This window comes from Syngnathus scovelli, unplaced genomic scaffold (genome assembly GCF_024217435.2).
Source record: "Syngnathus scovelli strain Florida unplaced genomic scaffold, RoL_Ssco_1.2 HiC_scaffold_24, whole genome shotgun sequence".
Classification (NCBI taxonomy): Eukaryota; Metazoa; Chordata; class Actinopteri; order Syngnathiformes; family Syngnathidae; genus Syngnathus; species Syngnathus scovelli.
Genome location: NW_026061333.1, coordinates 126,991 through 147,500, shown reverse-complemented (window position 1 = coordinate 147,500; position 20,510 = coordinate 126,991). Strand labels below are relative to the sequence as shown.

The following is a 20,510-nucleotide window of genomic DNA, read 5'->3' as shown; positions in this document are numbered from 1 at the left end:
CGAGTTTGAAAGCTATATTATGTGGTGACATCCACAGCATTGTAGTTAAATTTTTTACCGCTAGAGAGCAGACTATGTACAGTGAGCATGGCTCCCTGTGAACTCAAAGCAGCAGGCTTGACTTGTAAAAGAACCCAACACAACACTTCCATGAAGTAATTGTACTAAGTTCATTTTGTTTTTCCTTATTTAATCACTTCACTGGTTTCTTTTATATCAAACAAATTGTTTTAGGTTATTCACCTGACATGTTGATCCATCAGCTGATAAAGACGCGTCACCATCACATCTGTGACACTCTGATGAAGGCGGAAGAAACCGCCGAAACATGTCAGGTGAATAACCTAAAACAATTTGTTTGATATAAAAGAAACCAGTGAAGTGACTTCCATGAAGTGTTTTTAAACTTTTCAAGGCATTTATTTTGATTCAGCAAAATGCAGGTCGCAACGGCAAATTCGTGCTACCGCATAAAAAGCTGTCAATAACTTTTCATGATAGCCATGTTTCCAGAAAACACCAAAAGCCTTGGAAGAAAGCCTGTTTCGGCCCTGGTTGTATAAAAAACAAAAAAAAAAAACAAAAGGGAAGGGTGACCGTCCGGGAATACCAGGTGCTGAAAGCCTTTTTTTTTTTTTTTTTTCCCACGTCAATTGTGAAAGGAAACTTTTACCACAGCCATCAAGTCCCGCCGCTGCTTGGCATGGTTTCAGGGGCGATTGTGTCTATAAAATGAAAAATTCTGAGCGGTCTCACGGCTTACGGCAATACTACCCTGAGAGCGCCCGCTCTCGTCCGACCTCGGAGGCTAAGCAGGGTCGGGCCTGGTTAGTACTTGGATGGGAGACCGCCTGGGAATACCAGTTACCGTAAGCTTTTTTTTTTTTTTTTTTTTCTTATGTGCACTTCAATCGTTTAAGCCAAGAACTTTTTACAGCACCCATCACGAATGGCATTCGGAAACTGCAAGCCTAGTTTGAACTCCGACACTGAAACTACAACACGAGTTTAAAACCTACATTGTGTGGCGACAGCCATAGCATTGCAGTTCACGTTTTTACCGCTAGAGGACAGACTATGTACAGTGAATAAAGAGCATGGCTCCCTGTGAACTCAAAGCAGCAGTCTTTACTTGTAAAAGAACCCAGCACAACACATTGCGCTTCCATGTAGTGTTTTTACCTTTTTCATGACATTTATTTTGATACAGCCAAATGCAGGTTTTGTGCACTTCACTTTTCCGTTGGGCATTCGCGTAGAACCCTATTCCAGTTACGGCCAGATTCTTTTAGACTAGTGGTCCCCAAACTTTCTTGCGCCACGGACCGGCTACGCGTCAGAAATATTTTTGCGGACCTGCCTTTATATATATAAATAAACAATAAATCTATATAAATAAATACTACATTTATAATAAATATATATAAATAGGATTAAATAAAATGATACGACTGGCATAAAAACAAATATAAACCACATAAAAATAAAAGTCACCATTACGTTGAATTATTGGGAGCACCGAGCTTGTTTCTCAGAAACGAGCCGGTCCCATCCAGGCGTAATCGGAGACAATGAAACCCGAAGTGGTTAAGGTTTGTCTTTTAATGCAGGATGCTTGGTCTCCATGTGCCGAAGCAGTTTTGAAGGCTTCATTGGCTTGCTCGCTAGTTTCAGGGGCGATTGTGTCTATAAAATGCAAAATGTTGGGTCACCCCACGGCTTACGGCCATACTACCCTGAGAACGCCTGATCTCGTCTTATCTCGGAAGCTAAGCAGGGTCGGGCCTGGTTAGTACTTGGATGGGAGACTCCCTGGGAATACCAGGTGCTGTAAGCTTTTTCTTTTTCTTATGTGCACTTCAAGCTCTTTTTTTTTTTTTTTTTTTTTTTTCTTATGTGCACTTCAATCGTTTAAGCCAAGACCTTTTTACAACACCCATCACGAATGGCATTCGGAAACTGCAAGCCTAGTTTGAACTCCGACACTGAAACTACAACACGAGTTCAAAACCTCTATGTACAGTGAATAAAGAGCATGGCTCCCTGTGAACTCAAAGCAGCAGTCTTTACTTGTAAAAGAACCCAGCACAACACATTGCGCTTCCATGTAGTGTTTTTACCTTTTTCATGACATTTATTTTGATACAGCCAAATGCAGGTTTTGTGCACTTCACTTTTCCGTTGGGCATTCGCGTAGAACCCTATTCCAGTTACGGCCAGATTCTTTTAGACTAGTGGTCCCCAACCTTTCTTGCGCCACGGACCGGCTACGCGTCAGAAATATTTTTGCGGACCTGCCTTTATATATATAAATAAACAATAAATCAATATAAATAAATACTACATTTATAATAAGTATATATACCGTATTTGCCGGTGTATTGGTCGACCTTTTTCGATCCAAAATCGACCGAAAAAAATCGACCTCGACTTATACACCGAGTCATAAAATTTAACTTCGTATTCATCGCTTCAAATGTGATGGTAACCAAGGCCGTTTCTCATGCATCTCATTGTGCGTTGCACTTAGAAAATTTGAACCGGGCGGCGTGCACGAGTGCGCAGCCCGTTGGAAGTCGAATGAGGCGCCGCGACCACCTCCGCGGTGCTTATAAACCGCCGATCCGCTCGGCGGGGGCTATTTTCGGCCACTTGGCTCGTGCGCACGGCCTCCCGGATGTGCCGGGCGGGTGCGCGAGCTCGCCGGCCGCTGGAAGTCGAATGAGGCGCCGCGACCACCTCCGCGGTGCTTATAAACAGCCGATCCGCTCGGCGGGGGCTATTTTCGGCCACTTGGCTCGTGCGCACGGCCTCCCGGATGTGCCGGGCGGGTGCGCGAGCTCGCCGGCCGCTGGAAGTCGAATGAGGCGCCGCGACCACCTCCGCGGTGCTTATAAACAGCCGATCCGCTCGGCGGGGGCTATTTTCGGCCACTTGGCTCGTGCGCACGGCCTCCCGGATGTGCCGGGCGGGTGCGCGAGCTCGCCGACCGCTGTAAGTCGAATGAGGCGCCGCGACCACCTCCGCGGTGCTTATAAACAGCCGATCCGCTCGGCGGGGGCTATTTTCGGCCACTTGGCTCGTGCGCACGGCCTCCCGGATGTGCCGGGCGGGTGCGCGAGCTCGCCGGCCGCTGGAAGTCGAATGAGGCGCCGCGACCACCTCCGCGGTGCTTATAAACAGCCGATCCGCTCGGCGGGGGCTATTTTCGGCCACTTGGCTCGTGTGCACGGCCTCCCGGATGTGCCGGGCGGGTGCACGAGCTCGCCGCCCGCCGGAAGTCGAATGAGGCGCCGCGACCACCTCCGCGGTGCTTATAAACAGCCGATCCGCTCGGCGGGGGCTATTTTCGGCCACTTGGCTCGTGCGCACGGCCTCCCGGATGTGCCGGGCGGGTGCGCGAGCTCGCCGGCCGCTGGAAGTCGAATGAGGCGCCGCGACCACCTCCGCGGTGCTTATAAACAGCCGATCCGCTCGGCGGGGGCTATTTTCGGCCACTTGGCTCGTGCGCACGGCCTCCCGGATGTGCCGGGCGGGTGCGCGATCTCGCCGGCCGCTGGAAGTCGAATGAGGCGCCGCGACCACCTCCGCGGTGCTTATAAACAGCCGATCCGCTCGGCGGGGGCTATTTTCGGCCACTTGGCTCGTGCGCACGGCCTCCCGGATGTGCCGGGCGGGTGCGCGAGCTCGCCGGCCGCTGGAAGTCGAATGAGGCGCCGCGACCACCTCCGCGGTGCTTATAAACAGCCGATCCGCTCGGCGGGGGCTATTTTCGGCCACTTGGCTCGTGCGCACGGCCTCCCGGATGTGCCGGGCGGGTGCGCGAGCTCGCCGGCCGCTGGAAGTCGAATGAGGCGCCGCGACCACCTCCGCGGTGCTTATAAACAGCCGATCCGCTCGGCGGGGGCTATTTTCGGCCACTTGGCTCGTGCGCACGGCCTCCCGGATGTGCCGGGCGGGTGCGCGAGCTCGCCGGCCGCTGGAAGTCGAATGAGGCGCCGCGACCACCTCCGCGGTGCTTATAAACAGCCGATCCGCTCGGCGGGGGCTATTTTCGGCCACTTGGCTCGTGCGCACGGCCTCCCGGATGTGCCGGGCGGGTGCGCGAGCTCGCCGGCCGCTGGAAGTCGAATGAGGCGCCGCGACCACCTCCGCGGTGCTTATAAACAGCCGATCCGCTCGGCGGGGGCTATTTTCGGCCACTTGGCTCGTGCGCACGGCCTCCCGGATGTGCCGGGCGGGTGCGCGAGCTCGCCGCCCGCCGGAAGTCGAATGAGGCGCCGCGACCACCTCCGCGGTGCTTATAAACAGCCGATCCGCTCGGCGGGGGCTATTTTCGGCCACTTGGCTCGTGCGCACGGCCTCCAGGATGTGCCGGGCGGGTGCGCGATCTCGCCGGCCGCTGGAAGTCGAATGAGGCGCCGAGACCACCTCCGCGGTGCTTATAAACCGCCGATCCGCTCGGCGGGGGCTATTTTCGGCCACTTGGCTCGTGCGCACGGCCTCCCGGATGTGCCGGGCGGGTGCGCGAGCTCGCCGGCCGCTGGAAGTCGAATGAGGCGCCGCGACCACCTCCGCGGTGCTTATAAACAGCCGATCCGCTCGGCGGGGGCTATTTTCGGCCACTTGGCTCGTGCGCACGGCCTCCCGGATGTGCCGGGCGGGTGCGCGAGCTCGCCGGCCGCTTGAAGTCGAATGAGGCGCCGCGACCACCTCCGCGGTGCTTATAAACAGCCGATCCGCTCGGCGGGGGCTATTTTCGGCCACTTGGCTCGTGCGCACGGCCTCCCGGATGTGCCGGGCGGGTGCGCGAGCTCGCCGGCCGCTGGAAGTCGAATGAGGCGCCGCGACCACCTCCGCGGTGCTTATAAACAGCCGATCCGCTCGGCGGGGGCTATTTTCGGCCACTTGGCTCGTGCGCACGGCCTCCCGGATGTGCCGGGCGGGTGCGCGAGCTCGCCGGCCGCTGGAAGTCGAATGAGGCGCCGCGACCACCTCCGCGGTGCTTATAAACAGCCGATCCGCTCGGCGGGGGCTATTTTCGGCCACTTGGCTCGTGCGCACGGCCTCCCGGATGTGCCGGGCGGGTGCGCGAGCTCGCCGCCCGCCGGAAGTCGAATGAGGCGCCGCGACCACCTCCGCGGTGCTTATAAACAGCCGATCCGCTCGGCGGGGGCTATTTTCGGCCACTTGGCTCGTGCGCACGGCCTCCCGGATGTGCCGGTCGGGTGCGCGAGCTCGCCGGCCGCTGGAAGTCGAATGAGGCGCCGCGACCACCTCCGCGGTGCTTATAAACAGCCGATCCGCTCGGCGGGGGCTATTTTCGGCCACTTGGCTCGTGCGCACGGCCTCCCGGATGTGCCGGGCGGGTGCGCGAGCTCGCTGGCCGCTGGAAGTCGAATGAGGCGCCGCGACCACCTCCGCGGTGCTTATAAACAGCCGATCCGCTCGGCGGGGGCTATTTTCGGCCACTTGGCTCGTGCGCACGGCCTCCCGGATGTGCCGGGCGGGTGCGCGAGCTCGCCGGCCGCTGGAAGTCGAATGAGGCGCCGCGACCACCTCCGCGGTGCTTATAAACAGCCGATCCGCTCGGCGGGGGCTATTTTCGGCCACTTGGCTCGTGCGCACGGCCTCCCGGATGTGCCGGGCGGGTGCGCGAGCTCGCCGGCCGCTGGAAGTCGAATGAGGCGCCGCGACCACCTCCGCGGTGCTTATAAACAGCCGATCCGCTCGGCGGGGGCTATTTTCGGCCACTTGGCTCGTGCGCACGGCCTCCCGGATGTGCCGGGCGGGTGCGCGAGCTCGCCGGCCGCTGGAAGTCGAATGAGGCGCCGCGACCACCTCCGCGGTGCTTATAAACAGCCGATCCGCTCGGCGGGGGCTATTTTCGGCCACTTGGCTTGTGCGCACGGCCTCCCGGATGTGCCGGGCGGGTGCGCGAGCTCGCCGGCCGCTGGAAGTCGAATGAGGCGCCGCGACCACCTCCGCGGTGCTTATAAACAGCCGATCCGCTCGGCGGGGGCTATTTTCGGCCACTTGGCTCGTGCGCACGGCCTCCCGGATGTGCCGGGCGGGTGCGCGGGCTCGCCGGCCGCTGGAAGTCGAATGAGGCGCCGCGACCACCTCCTCGGTGCTTATAAACAGCCGATCCGCTCGGCGGGGGCTATTTTCGGCCACTTGGCTCGTGCGCACGGCCTCCCGGATATGCCGGGCGGGTGCGCGAGCTCGCCGGCCGCTGGAAGTCGAATGAGGCGCCGCGACCACCTCCGCGGTGCTTATAAACAGCCGATCCGCTCGGCGGGGGCTATTTTCGGCCACTTGGCTCGTGCGCACGGCCTCCCGGATGTGCCGGGCGGGTGCGCGAGCTCGCCGGCCGCTGGAAGTCGAATGAGGCGCCGCGACCACCTCCGCGGTGCTTATAAACAGCCGATCCGCTCGGCGGGGGCTATTTTCGGCCACTTGGCTCGTGCGCACGGCCTCCCGGATGTGCCGGGCGGGTGCGCGAGCTCGCCGCCCGCCGGAAGTCGAATGAGGCGCCGCGACCACCTCCGCGGTGCTTATAAACAGCCGATCCGCTCGGCGGGGGCTATTTTCGGCCACTTGGCTCGTGCGCACGGCCTCCAGGATGTGCCGGGCGGGTGCGCGATCTCGCCGGCCGCTGGAAGTCGAATGAGGCGCCGTGACCACCTCCGCGGTGCTTATAAACCGCCGATCCGCTCGGCGGGGGCTATTTTCGGCCACTTGGCTCGTGCGCACGGCCTCCCGGATGTGCCGGGCGGGTGCGCGAGCTCGCCGGCCGCTGGAAGTCGAATGAGGCGCCGCGACCACCTCCGCGGTGCTTATAAACAGCCGATCCGCTCGGCGGGGGCTATTTTCGGCCACTTGGCTCGTGCGCACGGCCTCCCGGATGTGCCGGGCGGGTCCGCGAGCTCGCCGGCCGCTTGAAGTCGAATGAGGCGCCGCGACCACCTCCGCGGTGCTTATAAACAGCCGATCCGCTCGGCGGGGGCTATTTTCGGCCACTTGGCTCGTGCGCACGGCCTCCCGGATGTGCCGGGCGGGTGCGCGAGCTCGCCGGCCGCTGGAAGTCGAATGAGGCGCCGCGACCACCTCCGCGGTGCTTATAAACAGCCGATCCGCTCGGCGGGGGCTATTTTCGGCCACTTGGCTCGTGCGCACGGCCTCCCGGATGTGCCGGGCGGGTGCGCGAGCTCGCCGGCCGCTGGAAGTCGAATGAGGCGCCGCGACCACCTCCGCGGTGCTTATAAACAGCCGATCCGCTCGGCGGGGGCTATTTTCGGCCACTTGGCTCGTGCGCACGGCCTCCCGGATGTGCCGGGCGGGTGCGCGAGCTCGCTGGCCGCTGGAAGTCGAATGAGGCGCCGCGACCACCTCCGCGGTGCTTATAAACAGCCGATCCGCTCGGCGGGGGCTATTTTCGGCCACTTGGCTCGTGCGCACGGCCTCCCGGATGTGCCGGGCGGGTGCGCGAGCTCGCCGGCCGCTGGAAGTCGAATGAGGCGCCGCGACCACCTCCGCGGTGCTTATAAACAGCCGATCCGCTCGGCGGGGGCTATTTTCGGCCACTTGGCTCGTGCGCACGGCCTCCCGGATGTGCCGGGCGGGTGCGCGAGCTCGCCGGCCGCTGGAAGTCGAATGAGGCGCCGCGACCACCTCCGCGGTGCTTATAAACAGCCGATCCGCTCGGCGGGGGCTATTTTCGGCCACTTGGCTCGTGCGCACGGCCTCCCGGATGTGCCGGGCGGGTGCGCGAGCTCGCCGCCCGCCGGAAGTCGAATGAGGCGCCGCGACCACCTCCGCGGTGCTTATAAACAGCCGATCCGCTCGGCGGGGGCTATTTTCGGCCACTTGGCTCGTGCGCACGGCCTCCCGGATGTGCCGGTCGGGTGCGCGAGCTCGCCGGCCGCTGGAAGTCGAATGAGGCGCCGCGACCACCTCCGCGGTGCTTATAAACAGCCGATCCGCTCGGCGGGGGCTATTTTCGGCCACTTGGCTCGTGCGCACGGCCTCCCGGATGTGCCGGGCGGGTGCGCGAGCTCGCTGGCCGCTGGAAGTCGAATGAGGCGCCGCGACCACCTCCGCGGTGCTTATAAACAGCCGATCCGCTCGGCGGGGGCTATTTTCGGCCACTTGGCTCGTGCGCACGGCCTCCCGGATGTGCCGGGCGGGTGCGCGAGCTCGCCGGCCGCTGGAAGTCGAATGAGGCGCCGCGACCACCTCCGCGGTGCTTATAAACAGCCGATCCGCTCGGCGGGGGCTATTTTCGGCCACTTGGCTCGTGCGCACGGCCTCCCGGATGTGCCGGGCGGGTGCGCGAGCTCGCCGGCCGCTGGAAGTCGAATGAGGCGCCGCGACCACCTCCGCGGTGCTTATAAACAGCCGATCCGCTCGGCGGGGGCTATTTTCGGCAACTTGGCTCGTGCGCACGGCCTCCCGGATGTGCCGGGCGGGTGCGCGAGCTCGCCGGCCGCTGGAAGTCGAATGAGGCGCCGCGACCACCTCCGCGGTGCTTATAAACAGCCGATCCGCTCGGCGGGGGCTATTTTCGGCCACTTGGCTCGTGCGCACGGCCTCCCGGATGTGCCGGGCGGGTGCGCGAGCTCGCCGGCCGCTGGAAGTCGAATGAGGCGCCGCGACCACCTCCGCGGTGCTTATAAACAGCCGATCCGCTCGGCGGGGGCTATTTTCGGCCACTTGGCTCGTGCGCACGGCCTCCCGGATGTGCCGGGCGGGTGCGCGAGCTCGCCGGCCGCTGGAAGTCGAATGAGGCGCCGCGACCACCTCCGCGGTGCTTATAAACAGCCGATCCGCTCGGCGGGGGCTATTTTCGGCCACTTGGCTCGTGCGCACGGCCTCCCGGATGTGCCGGGCGGGTGCGCGAGCTCGCCGGCCGCTGGAAGTCGAATGAGGCGCCCGACCACCTCCGCGGTGCTTATAAACAGCCGATCCGCTCGGCGGGGGCTATTTTCGGCCACTTGGCTCGTGCGCACGGCCTCCCGGATGTGCCGGGCGGGTGCGCGAGCTCGCCGGCCGCTGGAAGTCGAATGAGGCGCCGCGACCACCTCCGCGGTGCTTATAAACAGCCGATCCGCTCGGCGGGGGCTATTTTCGGCCACTTGGCTCGTGCGCACGGCCTCCCGGATGTGCCGGGCGGGTGCGCGAGCTCGCCGGCGGCTGGAAGTCCAATGAGGCGCCGCGATCTCCTCCGCGGTGCTTATAAAGTGCCGATCCGCTCGGCTTGGAGCTATTTCCGGCCTCCCGTTGGTGCCGGGCGGCGTGCGCGAGCTCGCCGGCCGCGATCTCCTCCGCGGTGCTTATAAACAGCAGCATGCGCACGGCCTCCCAGAATTTGAACACATTTCGTCAATAAATTTCGCATATTGAATTTTGAAGTTTAATATAATGCAACAATTGAGCTCGACTTATACAAAGGATATATCATCAAATCGTAAATTTCCGTCGAATTTTAGGGGGTCGACTTATACACCGAGTCGACCTGTACACCGGCAAATACGGTAAATACGATTAAATAAAATGATACGACTGGCATAAAAACAAATATAAACCACATAAAAATAAAAGTCACCATTACGTTGAGTTATTGGGAGCACCGAGCTTGTTTCTCAGAAACGAGCCGGTCCCATCCAGGCGTAATCGGAGACAATGAAACCCGAAGTGGTTAAGGTTTGTTTTTTAATGCAGGATGCTTGGTCTCCATGTGCCGAAGCAGTTTTGAAGGCTTCATTGGCTCGCTTAGTTTCAGGGGCGATTGTGTCTATAAAATGCAAAATGTTGGGTCACCGCACGGCTTACGGCCATACTACCCTGAGAACGCCCGATCTCGTCCGATCTCGGAAGCTAAGCAGGGTCGGGCCTGGTTAGTACTTGGATGGGAGACCGCCTGGGAATATCAGGTGCTGTAAGCTTTTTCTTTTTCTTATGTGCACTTCAATCGTTTAAGAAGCTATTTTTTACAACACCCATCACGAATGGCATCCGGAAACAGCAAGCCTAATTTAAACTCCGACATTGAAACTATAACACGAGTTTGAAAGCTATATTATGTGGTGACATCCACAGCATTGTAGTTAATTTTTTTACCGCTAGAGAGCAGACTATGTACAGTGAGCATGGCTCCCTGTGAACTCAAAGCAGCAGGCTTGACTTGTAAAAGAACCCAACACAACACTTCCATGAAGTAATTGTACTAAGTTCATTTTGTTTTTCCTTATTTAATCACTTCACTGGTTTCTTTTATATCAAACAAATTGTTTTAGGTTATTCACCTGACATGTTGATCCATCAGCTGATAAAGACGCGTCACCATCACATCTGTGACACTCTGATGAAGGCGGAAGAAACCGCCGAAACATGTCAGGTGAATAACCTAAAACAATTTGTTTGATATAAAAGAAACCAGTGAAGTGACTTCCATGAAGTGTTTTTAAACTTTTCAAGGCATTTATTTTGATTCAGCAAAATGCAGGTCGCAACGGCAAATTCGTGCTACCGCATAAAAAGCTGTCAATAACTTTTCATGATAGCCATGTTTCCAGAAAACACCAAAAGCCTTGGAAGAAAGCCTGTTTCGGCCCTGGTTGTAAAAAAAACAAAAAAAAAACAAAAGGGAAGGGTGACCGTCCGGGAATACCAGGTGCTGAAAGCCTTTTTTTTTTTTTTTTTTCCCACGTCAATTGTGAAAGGAAACTTTTACCACAGCCATCAAGTCCCGCCGCTGCTTGGCATGGTTTCAGGGGCGATTGTGTCTATAAAATGAAAAATTCTGAGCGGTCTCACGGCTTACGGCAATACTACCCTGAGAGCGCCCGCTCTCGTCCGACCTCGGAGGCTAAGCAGGGTCGGGCCTGGTTAGTACTTGGATAGGAGACCGCCTGGGAATACCAGTTACCGTAAGCTTTTTTTTTTTTTTTTTTTTTCTTATGTGCACTTCAATCGTTTAAGCCAAGAACTTTTTACAGCACCCATCACGAATGGCATTCGGAAACTGCAAGCCTAGTTTGAACTCCGACACTGAAACTACAACACGAGTTTAAAACCTACATTGTGTGGCGACAGCCATAGCATTGCAGTTCACGTTTTTACCGCTAGAGGACAGACTATGTACAGTGAATAAAGAGCATGGCTCCCTGTGAACTCAAAGCAGCAGTCTTTACTTGTAAAAGAACCCAGCACAACACATTGCGCTTCCATGTAGTGTTTTTACCTTTTTCATGACATTTATTTTGATACAGCCAAATGCAGGTTTTGTGCACTTCACTTTTCCGTTGGGCATTCGCGTAGAACCCTATTCCAGTTACGGCCAGATTCTTTTAGACTAGTGGTCCCCAAACTTTCTTGCGCCACGGACCGGCTACGCGTCAGAAATATTTTTGCGGACCTGCGTTTATATATATAAATAAACAATAAATCTATATAAATAAATACTACATTTATAATACATATATATAAATAGGATTAAATAAAATGATACGACTGGCATAAAAACAAATATAAACCACATAAAAATAAAAGTCACCATTACGTTGAATTATTGGGAGCACCGAGCTTGTTTCTCAGAAACGAGCCGGTCCCATCCAGGCGTAATCGGAGACAATGAAACCCGAAGTGGTTAAGGTTTGTCTTTTAATGCAGGATGCTTGGTCTCCATGTGCCGAAGCAGTTTTGAAGGCTTCATTGGCTTGCTCGCTAGTTTCAGGGGCGATTGTGTCTATAAAATGCAAAATGTTGGGTCACCTCACGGCTTACGGCCATACTACCCTGAGAACGCCTGATCTCGTCTTATCTCAGAAGCTAAGCAGGGTCGGGCCTGGTTAGTACTTGGACGGGAGACTGCCTGGGAATACCAGGTGCTGTAAGCTTTTTCTTTTTCTTATGTGCACTTCAAGCTCTTTTTTTTTTTTTTTTTTTTTTTCTTATGTGCACTTCAATCGTTTAAGCCAAGACCTTTTTACGACACCCATCACGAATGGCATTCGGAAACTGCAAGCCTAGTTTGAACTCCGACACTGAAACTACAACACGAGTTCAAAACCTCTATGTACAGTGAATAAAGAGCATGGCTCCCTGTGAACTCAAAGCAGCAGTCTTTACTTGTAAAAGAACCCAGCACAACACATTGCGCTTCCATGTAGTGTTTTTACCTTTTTCATGACATTTATTTTGATACAGCCAAATGCAGGTTTTGTGCACTTCACTTTTCCGTTGGGCATTCGCGTAGAACCCTATTCCAGTTACGGCCAGATTCTTTTAGACTAGTGGTCCCCAACCTTTCTTGCGCCACGGATCGGCTACGCGTCAGAAATATTTTTGCGGACCTGCCTTTATATATATAAATAAACAATAAATCAATATAAATAAATACTACATTTATAATAAGTATAGATACCGTATTTGCCGGTGTATTGGTCGACCTTTTTCGATCCAAAATCGACCGAAAAAAATCGACCTCGACTTATACACCGAGTCATAAAATTTAACTTCGTATTCATCGCTTCAAATGTGATGGTAACCAAGGCCGTTTCTCATGCATCTCATTGTGCGTTGCACTTAGAAAATTTGAACCGGGCGGCGTGCGCGAGTGCGCAGCCCGTTGGAAGTCGAATGAGGCGCCGCGACCACCTCCGCGGTGCTTATAAACCGCCGATCCGCTCGGCGGGGGCTATTTTCGGCCACTTGGCTCGTGCGCACGGCCTCCCGGATGTGCCGGGCGGGTGCGCGAGCTCGCCGGCCGCTGGAAGTCGAATGAGGCGCCGCGACCACCTCCGCGGTGCTTATAAACAGCCGATCCGCTCGGCGGGGGCTATTTTCGGCCTCTTGGCTCGTGCGCACGGCCTCCCGGATGTGCCGGGCGGGTGCGGGAGCTCGCCGGCCGCTGGAAGTCGAATGAGGCGCCGCGACCACCTCCGCGGTGCTTATAAACAGCCGATCCGCTCGGCGGGGGCTATTTTCGGCCACTTGGCTCGTGCGCACGGCCTCCCGGATGTGCCGGGCGGGTGCGCGAGCTCGCCGGCCGCTGGAAGTCGAATGAGGCGCCGCGACCACCTCCGCGGTGCTTATAAACAGCCGATCCGCTCGGCGGGGGCTATTTTCGGCCACTTGGCTTGTGCGCACGGCCTCCCGGATGTGCCGGGCGGGTGCGCGAGCTCGCCGGCCGCTGGAAGTCGAATGAGGCGCCGCGACCACCTCCGTGGTGCTTATAAACAGCCGATCCGCTCGGCGGGGGCTATTTTCGGCCACTTGGCTCGTGCGCACGGCCTCCCGGATGTGCCGGGCGGGTGCGCGGGCTCGCCGGCCGCTGGAAGTCGAATGAGGCGCCGCGACCACCTCCTCGGTGCTTATAAACAGCCGATCCGCTCGGCGGGGGCTATTTTCGGCCACTTGGCTCGTGCGCACGGCCTCCCGGATATGCCGGGCGGGTGCGCGAGCTTGCCAGCCGCTGGAAGTCGAATGAGGCGCCGCGACCACCTCCGCGGTGCTTATAAACAGCCGATCCGCTCGGCGGGGGCTATTTTCGGCCACTTGGCTCGTGCGCACGGCCTCCCGGATGTGCCGGGCGGGTGCGCGAGCTCGCCGGCCGCTGGAAGTCGAATGAGGCGCCGCGACCACCTCCGCGGTGCTTATAAACAGCCGATCCGCTCGGCGGGGGCTATTTTCGGCCACTTGGCTCGTGCGCACGGCCTCCCGGATGTGCCGGGCGGGTGCGCGAGCTCGCCGGCCGCTGGAAGTCGAATGAGGCGCCGCGACCACCTCCGCGGTGCTTATAAACAGCCGATCCGCTCGGCGGGGGCTATTTTCGGCCACTTGGCTCGTGCGCACGGCCTCCCGGATGTGCCGGGCGGGTGCGCGAGCTCGCCGGCCGTTGGAAGTCGAATGAGGCGCCGCGACCACCTCCGCGGTGCTTATAAACAGCCGATCCGCTCGGCGGGGGCTATTTTCGGCCACTTGGCTCGTGCGCACGGCCTCTCGGATGTGCCGGGCGGGTGCGCGAGCTCGCCGGCCGCTGGAAGTCGAATGAGGCCCCGCGACTACCTCCGCGGTGCTTATAAACAACCGATCCGCTCGGCGGGGGCTATTTTCGGCCACTTGGCTCGTGCGCACGGCCTCCCGGATGTGCCGGGCGGGTGCGCGAGCTCGCCGGCCGCTGGAAGTCGAATGAGGCGCCGCGACCACCTCCGCGGTGCTTATAAACAGCCGATCCGCTCGGCAGGGGCTATTTTCGGCCACTTGGCTCGTGCGCACGGCCTCCCGGATGTGCCGGGCGGGTGCGCGAGCTCGCCGGCCGCTGGAAGTCGAATGAGGCGCCCGACCACCTCCGCGGTGCTTATAAACAGCCGATCCGCTCGGCGGGGGCTATTTTCGGCCACTTGGCTCGTGCGCACGGCCTCCCGGATGTGCCGGGCGGGTGCGCGAGCTCGCCGGCCGCTGGAAGTCGAATGAGGCGCCGCGACCACCTCCGCGGTGCTTATAAACAGCCGATCCGCTCGGCGGGGGCTATTTTCGGCCACTTGGCTCGTGCGCACGGCCTCCCGGATGTGCCGGGCGGGTGCGCGAGCTCGCCGGCCGCTGGAAGTCCAATGAGGCGCCGCGATCTCCTCCGCGGTGCTTATAAAGTGCCGATCCGCTCGGCTTGGAGCTATTTCCGGCCTCCCGTTGGTGCCGGGCGGCGTGCGCGAGCTCGCCGGCCGCGATCTCCTCCGCGGTGCTTATAAACAGCAGCATGCGCACGGCCTCCCAGAATTTGAACACATTTCGTCAATAAATTTCGCATATTGAATTTTGAAGTTTAATATAATGCAACAATTGAGCTCGACTTATACAAAGGATATATCATAAAATCGTAAATTTCCGTCGAATTTTAGGGGGTCGACTTATACACCGAGTCGACCTGTACACCGGCAAATACGGTAAATACGATTAAATAAAATGATACGACTGGCATAAAAACAAATATAAACCACATAAAAATAAAAGTCACCATTACGTTGAATTATTGGGAGCACCGAGCTTGTTTCTCAGAAACGAGCCGGTCCCATCCAGGCGTAATCGGAGACAATGAAACCCGAAGTGGTTAAGGTTTGTCTTTTAATGCAGGATGCTTGGTCTCCATGTGCCGAAGCAGTTTTGAAGGCTTCATTGGCTTGCTCGCTAGTTTCAGGGGCGATTGTGTCTATAAAATGCAAAATGTTGGGTCACCTCACGGCTTACGGCCATACTACCCTGAGAACGCCTGATCTCGTCTTATCTCGGAAGCTAAGCAGGGTCGGGCCTGGTTAGTACTTGGATGGGAGACTGCCTGGGAATACCAGGTGCTGTAAGCTTTTTCTTTTTCTTATGTGCACTTCAAGCTCTTTTTTTTTTTTTTTTTTTTTTCTTATGTGCACTTCAATCGTTTAAGCCAAGACCTTTTTACAACACCCATCACGAATGGCATTCGGAAACTGCAAGCCTAGTTTGAACTCCGACACTGAAACTACAACACGAGTTAAAAACCTCTATGTACAGTGAATAAAGAGCATGGCTCCCTGTGAACTCAAAGCAGCAGTCTTTACTTGTAAAAGAACCCAGCACAACACATTGCGCTTCCATGTAGTGTTTTTACCTTTTTCATGACATTTATTTTGATACAGCCAAATGCAGGTTTTGTGCACTTCACTTTTCCGTTGGGCATTCGCGTAGAACCCTATTCCAGTTACGGCCAGATTCTTTTAGACTAGTGGTCCCCAACCTTTCTTGCGCCACGGACCGGCTACGCGTCAGAAATATTTTTGCGGACCTGCCTTTATATATATAAATAAACAATAAATCAATATAAATAAATACTACATTTATAATAAGTATATATACCGTATTTGCCGGTGTATTGGTCGACCTTTTTCGATCCAAAATCGACCGAAAAAAATCGACCTCGACTTATACACCGAGTCATGAAATTTAACTTCGTATTCATCGCTTCAAATGTGATGGTAACCAAGGCCGTTTCTCATGCATCTCATTGTGCGTTGCACTTAGAAAATTTGAACCGGGCGGCGTGCACGAGTGCGCAGCCCGTTGGAAGTCGAATGAGGCGCCGCGACCACCTCCGCGGTGCTTATAAACCGCCGATCCGCTCGGCGGGGGCTATTTTCGGCCACTTGGCTCGTGCGCACGGCCTCCCGGATGTGCCGGGCGGGTGCGCGAGCTCGCCGGCCGCTGGAAGTCGAATGAGGCGCCGCGACCACCTCCGCGGTGCTTATAAACAGCCGATCCGCTCGGCGGGGGCTATTTTCGGCCACTTGGCTCGTGCGCACGGCCTCCCGGATGTGCCGGGCGGGTGCGCGAGCTCGCCGGCCGCTGGAAGTCGAATGAGGCGCCGCGACCACCTCCGCGGTGCTTATAAACAGCCGATCCGCTCGGCGGGGGCTATTTTCGGCCACTTGGCTCGTGCGCACGGCCTCCCGGATGTGCCGGGCGGGTGCGCGAGCTCGCCGACCGCTGTAAGTCGAATGAGGCGCCGCGACCACCTCCGCGGTGCTTATAAACAGCCGATCCGCTCGGCGGGGGCTATTTTCGGCCACTTGGCTCGTGCGCACGGCCTCCCGGATGTGCCGGGCGGGTGCGCGAGCTCGCCGGCCGCTGGAAGTCGAATGAGGCGCCGCGACCACCTCCGCGGTGCTTATAAACAGCCGATCCGCTCGGCGGGGGCTATATTCGGCCACTTGGCTCGTGTGCACGGCCTCCCGGATGTGCCGGGCGGGTGCGCGAGCTCGCCGCCCGCCGGAAGTCGAATGAGGCGCCGCGACCACCTCCGCGGTGCTTATAAACAGCCGATCCGCTCGGCGGGGGCTATTTTCGGCCACTTGGCTCGTGCGCACGGCCTCCCGGATGTGCCGGGCGGGTGCGCGAGCTCGCCGGCCGCTGGAAGTCGAATGAGGCGCCGCGACCACCTCCGCGGTGCTTATAAACAGCCGATCCGCTCGGCGGGGGCTATTTTCGGCCACTTGGCTCGTGCGCACGGCCTCCCGGATGTGCCGGGCGGGTGCGCGATCTCGCCGGCCGCTGGAAGTCGAATGAGGCGCCGCGACCACCTCCGCGGTGCTTATAAACAGCCGATCCGCTCGGCGGGGGCTATTTTCGGCCACTTGGCTCGTGCGCACGGCCTCCCGGATGTGCCGGGCGGGTGCGCGAGCTCGCCGGCCGCTGGAAGTCGAATGAGGCGCCGCGACCACCTCCGCGGTGCTTATAAACAGCCGATCCGCTCGGCGGGGGCTATTTTCGGCCACTTGGCTCGTGCGCACGGCCTCCCGGATGTGCCGGGCGGGTGCGCGAGCTCGCCGGCCGCTGGAAGTCGAATGAGGCGCCGCGACCACCTCCGCGGTGCTTATAAACAGCCGATCCGCTCGGCGGGGGCTATTTTCGGCCACTTGGCTCGTGCGCACGGCCTCCCGGATGTGCCGGGCGGGTGCGCGAGCTCGCCGGCCGCTGGAAGTCGAATGAGGCGCCGCGACCACCTCCGCGGTGCTTATAAACAGCCGATCCGCTCGGCGGGGGCTATTTTCGGCCACTTGGCTCGTGCGCACGGCCTCCCGGATGTGCCGGGCGGGTGCGCGAGCTCGCCGGCCGCTGGAAGTCGAATGAGGCGCCGCGACCACCTCCGCGGTGCTTATAAACAGCCGATCCGCTCGGCGGGGGCTATTTTCGGCCACTTGGCTTGTGCGCACGGCCTCCCGGATGTGCCGGGCGGGTGCGCGAGCTCGCCGGCCGCTGGAAGTCGAATGAGGCGCCGCGACCACCTCCGCGGTGCTTATAAACAGCCGATCCGCTCGGCGGGGGCTATTTTCGGCCACTTGGCTCGTGCGCACGGCCTCCCGGATGTGCCGGGCGGGTGCGCGGGCTCGCCGGCCGCTGGAAGTCGAATGAGGCGCCGCGACCACCTCCTCGGTGCTTATAAACAGCCGATCCGCTCGGCGGGGGCTATTTTCGGCCACTTGGCTCGTGCGCACGGCCTCCCGGATATGCCGGGCGGGTGCGCGAGCTCGCCGGCCGCTGGAAGTCGAATGAGGCGCCGCGACCACCTCCGCGGTGCTTATAAACAGCCGATCCGCTCGGCGGGGGCTATTTTCGGCCACTTGGCTCGTGCGCACGGCCTCCCGGATGTGCCGGGCGGGTGCGCGAGCTCGCCGGCCGCTGGAAGTCGAATGAGGCGCCGCGACCACCTCCGCGGTGCTTATAAACAGCCGATCCGCTCGGCGGGGGCTATTTTCGGCCACTTGGCTCGTGCGCACGGCCTCCCGGATATGCCGGGCGGGTGCGCGAGCTCGCCGGCCGCTGGAAGTCGAATGAGGCGCCGCGACCACCTCCGCGGTGCTTATAAACAGCCGATCCGCTCGGCGGGGGCTATTTTCGGCCACTTGGCTCGTGCGCACGGCCTCCCGGATGTGCCGGGCGGGTGCGCGAGCTCGCCGGCCGCTGGAAGTCGAATGAGGCGCCGCGACCACCTCCGCGGTGCTTATAAACAGCCGATCCGCTCGGCGGGGGCTATTTTCGGCCACTTGGCTCGTGCGCACGGCCTCCCGGATGTGCCGGGCGGGTGCGCGAGCTCGCCGCCCGCCGGAAGTCGAATGAGGCGCCGCGACCACCTCCGCGGTGCTTATAAACAGCCGATCCGCTCGGCGGGGGCTATTTTCGGCCACTTGGCTCGTGCGCACGGCCTCCAGGATGTGCCGGGCGGGTGCGCGATCTCGCCGGCCGCTGGAAGTCGAATGAGGCGCCGTGACCACCTCCGCGGTGCTTATAAACCGCCGATCCGCTCGGCGGGGGCTATTTTCGGCCACTTGGCTCGTGCGCACGGCCTCCCGGATGTGCCGGGCGGGTGCGCGAGCTCGCCGGCCGCTGGAAGTCGAATGAGGCGCCGCGACCACCTCCGCGGTGCTTATAAACAGCCGATCCGCTCGGCGGGGGCTATTTTCGGCCACTTGGCTCGTGCGCACGGCCTCCCGGATGTGCCGGGCGGGTCCGCGAGCTCGCCGGCCGCTTGAAGTCGAATGAGGCGCCGCGACCACCTCCGCGGTGCTTATAAACAGCCGATCCGCTCGGCGGGGGCTATTTTCGGCCACTTGGCTCGTGCGCACGGCCTCCCGGATGTGCCGGGCGGGTGCGCGAGCTCGCCGGCCGCTGGAAGTCGAATGAGGCGCCGCGACCACCTCCGCGGTGCTTATAAACAGCCGATCCGCTCGGCGGGGGCTATTTTCGGCCACTTGGCTCGTGCGCACGGCCTCCCGGATGTGCCGGGCGGGTGCGCGAGCTCGCTGGCCGCTGGAAGTCGAATGAGGCGCCGCGACCACCTCCGCGGTGCTTATAAACAGCCGATCCGCTCGGCGGGGGCTATTTTCGGCCACTTGGCTCGTGCGCACGGCCTCCCGGATGTGCCGGGCGGGTGCGCGAGCTCGCCGGCCGCTGGAAGTCGAATGAGGCGCCGCGACCACCTCCGCGGTGCTTATAAACAGCCGATCCGCTCGGCGGGGGCTATTTTCGGCCACTTGGCTCGTGCGCACGGCCTCCCGGATGTGCCGGGCGGGTGCGCGAGCTCGCCGGCCGCTGGAAGTCGAATGAGGCGCCGCGACCACCTCCGCGGTGCTTATAAACAGCCGATCCGCTCGGCGGGGGCTATTTTCGGCCACTTGGCTCGTGCGCACGGCCTCCCGGATGTGCCGGGCGGGTGCGCGAGCTCGCCGGCGGCTGGAAGTCCAATGAGGCGCCGCGATCTCCTCCGCGGTGCTTATAAAGTGCCGATCCGCTCGGCTTGGAGCTATTTCCGGCCTCCCGTTGGTGCCGGGCGGCGTGCGCGAGCTCGCCGGCCGCGATCTCCTCCGCGGTGCTTATAAACAGCAGCATGCGCACGGCCTCCCAGAATTTGAACACATTTCGTCAATAAATTTCGCATATTGAATTTTGAAGTTTAATATAATGCAACAATTGAGCTCGACTTATACAAAGGATATATCATCAAATCGTAAATTTCCGTCGAATTTTAGGGGGTCGACTTATACACCGAGTCGACCTGTACACCGGCAAATACGGTAAATACGATTAAATAAAATGATACGACTGGCATAAAAACAAATATAAACCACATAAAAATAAAAGTCACCATTACGTTGAGTTATTGGGAGCACCGAGCTTGTTTCTCAGAAACGAGCCGGTCCCATCCAGGCGTAATCGGAGACAATGAAACCCGAAGTGGTTAAGGTTTGTTTTTTAATGCAGGATGCTTGGTCTCCATGTGCCGAAGCAGTTTTGAAGGCTTCATTGGCTCGCTCTCTAGTTTCAGGGGCGATTGTGTCTATAAAATGCAAAATGTTGGGTCACCGCACGGCTTACGGCCATACTACCCTGAGAACGCCCGATCTCGTCCGATCTCGGAAGCTAAGCAGGGTCGGGCCTGGTTAGTACTTGGATGGGAGACCGCCTGGGAATATCAGGTGCTGTAAGCT

At 59.1% G+C, this 20,510-nt stretch overlaps 5 non-coding genes and 2 pseudogenes across 5 annotated transcripts; all 7 read left to right on the top strand.

Annotated features, from left to right (window-relative positions):
* Positions 1-757: 757 nt before the first annotated feature.
* Positions 758-876, top strand: LOC125992861 (5S ribosomal RNA; annotated as a pseudogene).
* Positions 877-1,718: 842 nt separating this feature from the next.
* On the top strand, positions 1,719-1,837 carry LOC125992831 (5S ribosomal RNA). The gene has a single exon (XR_007489828.1). It is a non-coding gene; the product is annotated as a 5S ribosomal RNA (ribosomal RNA).
* Positions 1,838-9,828: 7,991 nt separating this feature from the next.
* LOC125992941 (5S ribosomal RNA) lies at positions 9,829-9,947 on the top strand. Its single transcript, XR_007489876.1, has one exon. It is a non-coding gene; the product is annotated as a 5S ribosomal RNA (ribosomal RNA).
* Positions 9,948-10,819: 872 nt separating this feature from the next.
* LOC125992900 (5S ribosomal RNA) lies at positions 10,820-10,938 on the top strand (annotated as a pseudogene).
* An 843-nt stretch (positions 10,939-11,781) lies between these two features.
* On the top strand, positions 11,782-11,900 carry LOC125992848 (5S ribosomal RNA). Its single transcript, XR_007489844.1, has one exon. It is a non-coding gene; the product is annotated as a 5S ribosomal RNA (ribosomal RNA).
* Positions 11,901-15,240: 3,340 nt separating this feature from the next.
* LOC125992809 (5S ribosomal RNA) lies at positions 15,241-15,359 on the top strand. Its single transcript, XR_007489806.1, has one exon. It is a non-coding gene; the product is annotated as a 5S ribosomal RNA (ribosomal RNA).
* Positions 15,360-20,391: 5,032 nt separating this feature from the next.
* On the top strand, positions 20,392-20,510 carry LOC125992940 (5S ribosomal RNA). Its single transcript, XR_007489875.1, has one exon. It is a non-coding gene; the product is annotated as a 5S ribosomal RNA (ribosomal RNA).